At 35.8% G+C, this 5,579-nt stretch overlaps 1 non-coding gene across 1 annotated transcript; it reads right to left on the bottom strand.

The window, feature by feature from the left end:
* Nucleotides 1-1,660: 1,660 nt before the first annotated feature.
* On the bottom strand, nucleotides 1,661-1,767 carry LOC131169666 (small nucleolar RNA R71). The gene has a single exon (XR_009140564.1). It is a non-coding gene; the product is annotated as a small nucleolar RNA R71 (small nucleolar RNA).
* Nucleotides 1,768-5,579: the final 3,812 nt, after the last annotated feature.

The following is a 5,579-nucleotide window of genomic DNA, read 5'->3' as shown; positions in this document are numbered from 1 at the left end:
ACCATTTCCAATCAGATTTGGAGATTTCTTTCTTTTCTTACATTTTTCCTACATTTCTAGTGTTTAGTTTCTTGTTTCCTAGCTTAGATTAAAGCTTTATTTCCATTTAAACTAAGGATATCTTGTAAACATTATGGGTAGTGAGTAGTTTTATTTGATTCTGGAGTAAGGGTTATAATATTTGAGATATTTTGTGGATTTTGATTGGGTAATCCATATTTTGTGGTCTTAATGAGTTTTATTCATTTCTTGTGTGCTTAATGACATGCTTAATGTAGGATCCCATTAAGTGATGTTCTTAATCCATGGTTGAGGCACCGAAAGGAGAAGACCTTGTGATAGATAATCAAGGAATTGGACTTAATTAACTTAGATCTAGAAATAGACTAAGGATTAAGAGGATTTATAGATTAATTAAGGAACTTAATGGGTCTTAATTAACTCTAACTCCACGAAAGTAGGATTAGATTGATTAAGGCACTCTTTGTCTCACTCAAAAGGGTATTCAAAGGATTTAAGAATTAATCTCCTTAAAACCCGTAAGTTCCACAAGATTGGATAACCAATTTAAAATCCCAAAATAGTTCGAATATGAAACCCCAAACTCCGGAATCACCTTTTTATAATTGTTAATTTCTAATCAAATTTAATTGCTTGCCATTTTAAATATTGCCATATTTGAACTTGCTTATTTCAATTTGATGCAATTTTAGTTTAATTAATACATTATTGGATAGATTATTAATTTTGCACATATAAATTTCATACTCCAATACCCATCAATTTATTGCTTTAATTTCAAAATTATTTTAATTTAGTCAACTTTTTATATCAAAAATTCAATCATTAACACAACTCCTCGTGGGAACGATATCTTTTCTATATTACTTGTACGACCCGTGCACTTGCGGTTGGGCCACATCAAGTTTTTGGCGCCGTTGTCGGGGAGTTGTTTGTTTAAGATTGAATTCTTGATTATTTTAGTTGTTTATAGTTTTATTTTTATTATCTTTTCATTTTGTGTTTGTTTGTGTTCTTTTTCAGGTACTTTTAATCTTTTATGAGAAGAGCTAAAAGCACAAGTGACACATCCTTATTGTTCAATCCTGAAATTGAGAAATTTTGTAAAGCCAACAAGAAAGAAACCAGAAGAAGAAAAGAAACATTGAGAGAAACTGAATTAGAAGCAGACATGGCTGATGAAAGAATCAGAATTGGTGGCGGTAATGTTAGAAATGATCGAAACAATGAAAATGCAGCCCAAGGTGAAGAGATTATAAATGCTAATGTGCCTAGGGGAAGTATGATGGATCATGCTTTTCCTTGTTTTGATGACTTGAGAGAGAGCATAGCAAGACCAAGAATTGATGCAAATAGTTACAAGATGGATTTTGGAGTTCTTCAAATGATTCGGAATTCTCAATTCGGAGGACATCCTTCTGAAAATCCACACACACATCTGAAGAAGTTTGCTATGATTTGTGATATGCAAAAACAACCTGGAGTGTCTGATGATGCAGTAAGATTGAAGCTATTCCCATTCTCTTTGAAAGATAAAGCATTGGATTGGCTTGATTCTTTACCTCACAACTCCATCACAAATTGGGAGCAACTCACTGATGCATTTCTTGCACAATATTTTCCACCTGGAAAAACTCAAGAATTGAGGAACCAAATGACAGTTTTCAGACCAAGAGAAGATGAAACTCTTTATGAGTCATGGATGAGATGGAAGGAATTAGAGAGACAATGCCCACATCATGCCATTCCAAAATGGATGATAAACCAGAATTTTTATACAAATGTCACTCCTGCAATCAGAGGGATTATTGATGCTCAAACAGGAGGAGAATTTATTATGAAGTATGAAGATGAAGCTTATGAGCTACTGGAGAAAATTGCAAAGAATACTCATCTTTGGAGTAGTCCAAGAGGACCAGCTCCAACTCAAAAGAGACAAGCTGCTGAAATGTATGATCTTGATCCATTCAATATGATTAATGCAAAGTTTGATGCACTTACAAATGTCTTGGCTAAGAAGATGGAAGATTTAAGTATGTTGGTTAGTTCATCATCATCATCTGGAAGTTCACAACAAGTTGCTTATGCAGAGGGAACTACCAGCTGTGGAGTAGACTATGGAGAGCAAGCAGCATATGTTGGTAATTATGGAAACAAACAAATGGGGAATCCTTACTCTCAAACTTATAATCCAAATTGGAGGAATCATCCCAACTTCTCGTGGGGAAATCTGCAAAGTCAAGTTCCAAATCAGAATTTTCAACCACAACAGCAACAAGGAATTCCATATCAGCAAAATAGGCAACCATTGCCTAATTTTCAGCAAAAAAATATGAATCCTCCACCAAAACAGCAAGAACAAAGTTCCAACACTGAAGCTTTATTACAACAGATTCTTGCTAACCAAACTAAGCATGATGAGGAGATGAGAGAGATGAAAGCAAGGCTAGAATAGATGCAAACACATAACAGAATACTGGAAAATCAAATTGCACAACAAGCATCTTCCTCAAGTACCAAGTCTTTTGGAAAGCTTCCAAGTCAACCAGAAAACCCAAGAGAGCAATGTCAAGCTATTACTTTAAGAAGTGGGAAAGTTGAAAATAATGAGAAGAGTGAAAAAAATGAGAAAAGTGAAAATAGTGAGAGGAGAGAAAATGAGAAAGAAATTGATGAGAATGAAAAACAAGAAAGTGAAAAACAAGAGAGTACAGAAAAATGTAAAGAGAAAATTGAAGAGAAGGAAAAGAAGTATATACCTCCAGAGCCTTACAAGCCACAACTTCCCTTTCCACAGAGATTTCACAAAGCCAAGCTTGATAAGCAATTTGGGAAGTTCTTAGAGGTTTTGAAGAAGCTATACATAAATGTGCCTTTTGTTGATGCTCTTTCACAAATGCCCTCTTATGCAAAATTCTTGAAAGAAATTCTCTCAAACAAAAGGAAACTTGAAGACCATGAAACTGTAGCTTTGACAGAAGAATGTAGTGCTATCCTCCAAAGGAAACTTCCTCCAAAGCTCAAGGACCCAGGGAGTTTCTCAATTCCATGCCACATTGGGGAATCATGTTCTACAAAAGCTCTATGTGATTTAGGGGCTAGTGTTAGCCTCATGCCCCTCTCTATTTATGAGAAGCTCAATATGGGAGATTTAAAACCAACCCACATTTTCTTCAGTTAGCTGACAGATCAATTAAGTATCCTGAAGGGATTTTGGAGAATGTACCTCTAAAGGTTGGGAAGTTCTATATACCTGTCGACTTTGTCATCTTGGACATGGAAGAGGATTCTAATATCCCAATTATCTTGGGAAGACCCTTTCTAGCTACAGCAGGAGCATTGATTGATGTTAAGGGAGAAAAATTGACTCTTAGAGTTGGTGAAGATCAATTGGTTTTCAACATTAATAACTCTATGAAGAAGCATCATTCTGAAGCTGATACTTGCTAGAGAATTGATATTATTGATGAGCTGGTTGAAGAACATTTCAGAAAGAAATATCCAGAAGATCCACTTGAAAATTGTTTGGTTCATGGAGGAGGCATAGACTATGACAACCCTCATGTGGCTGCATATGCTCAACATTTAGAGGGTAGTCCACCATTCATTTCTGCTTCAGTTTTTCAACTCACACAAAAGGAAAAAGTCGAATCTAAGCAACCATCATTTAAGGAAGAAGATGCACCTAAGGTAGAACTTAAGCAACTTCCTTCTCAGCTCAGGTATGAATTTCTTGGCACTAATAACACTTATCCAGTAATTGTAAATGCAAACTTGAGTACCTTAGAGGCTGATAAGTTGTTAAAAGTGTTGAGGCAATTTAGGAAAGTTTTAGGGTACACCATAGATGACATTAAGGGAATAAGCCCACACTTTTGCATGCATAGAATTATTTTGGAAGAAAATTGTAAGCCATCTATTGAACATCAGAGGAGGTTGAACCCAAATATGAAAGAAGTTGTTAAAAAGGAAATTTTGAAGTTGCTTGATGTAGGGATCATATACCCTATCTCAGACAGTACTTGGGTGAGCCCAGTACATGTTGTCCCAAAAAAAGGTGGAATGACAGTGGTCAAAAATGAAAATAATGAATTAATTCCCACCAGAACAGTGACTAGTTGGCGAATGTGCATAGATTACAGAAAACTAAATGTTGCCACTAGAAAAGATCATTTTCCACTTCCCTTCATTGATCAGATGTTAGAAAGACTGGCTAGGCATTCTTATTTTTGCTATTTAGATGGATACTCAGGTTTTTTTCAAATCCCTATCCATCCAAATGATCAAGAGAAAACCACTTTTACTTGTCCATATGGAACCTTTGCTTATAGGCGGATGCCATTTGGGTTGTGTAATGCACCAGCTACTTTCCAAAGGTGCATGATGGCAATCTTCTCAGATTTCATTGAAAATATAATGGAGGTTTTTATGGATGACTTTTCTATTTATGGATCTTCATTTGACATATGCTTGGCTAACCTTTCTAAAGTGTTGCAGCGATGTGCAGATACTGACCTTGTGTTAAACTGGGAAAAGTGTCATTTCATGGTTCAGGAAGGGATAGTGCTTGGACATCTGGTGTCTAACAGAGGAATAGAGGTTGATAAAGCCAAGGTTGAAGTGATAGAGAAGATGGCTCCTCCTACCAATGTCAAGGGAATTCGAAGTTTTCTAGGACATGCCGGGTTCTACAGACGCTTTATCAAGGATTTTTCTAGAATAGCCAAACCTTTGTCTAATTTGTTAAGTAATGACACACCATTTGTATTTGACCAAGAGTGTTTGGATGCCTTTTGCAGGTTAAAGCAAGCTTTATCACTACACCAATCATGTAACCACCTGATTGGAGCCTACCTTTTGAAATCATGTGTGATGCTAGCAACTATGCAATTGGAGCTGTTCTTGGTCAAAGAAAGGACAAAAAGGCTTATGCTATTTACTATGCTAGTAGAACACTGGATGAAGCTCAAACAAATTATGCAACAACTGAAAAAGAATTTTTAGCAATTGTCTTTGCATTGGAAAAGTTCAGACCTTACATTATTGACTCAAAGATGGTTATATTTTCAGATCATGAAGCCATCAGGTATTTACTCCGTAAAAAGGAGGCTAAACCTAGGCTCATTAGGTGGATTCTGATGCTACAAGAGTTTGATTTGGAGATTAGAGATAAGAAGGGAGCTGAAAATGTAGTAGCTGATAATCTGAGTAGGCTGAAATTTGATGATGAAGAAATGGATGAAGTCCCTATTGATGAGTTTTTCTTGGATGAACAACTTTTCTCTCTTGTTGCTAAATTACCTTGGTATACAGACTTTGTGAATTATCTATCTTGTGGAGTTTTACCTCTAGGAATGACATGGCAACAAAAGAAAAAGTTTTTACATGAGGTAAAATTTTATAGATGGGATGATCCTTTACTCTTTAGGAGATGTTGTGATGGTTTAATAAGGAGATGTATTCCTGATGAGGAAACACAGAGTATTATGCATCATTGCCATGCTTCTGATTATGGAGGACATTTTGGAATCTCTAAAACAGCTAGTAAAATTTTGCAA

The sequence above is a fragment of the Hevea brasiliensis genome, chromosome 1 (genome assembly GCF_030052815.1).
Source record: "Hevea brasiliensis isolate MT/VB/25A 57/8 chromosome 1, ASM3005281v1, whole genome shotgun sequence".
NCBI lineage: Eukaryota > Viridiplantae > Streptophyta > Magnoliopsida > Malpighiales > Euphorbiaceae > Hevea > Hevea brasiliensis.
This window is presented reverse-complemented; position numbering and strand designations above follow the sequence as displayed.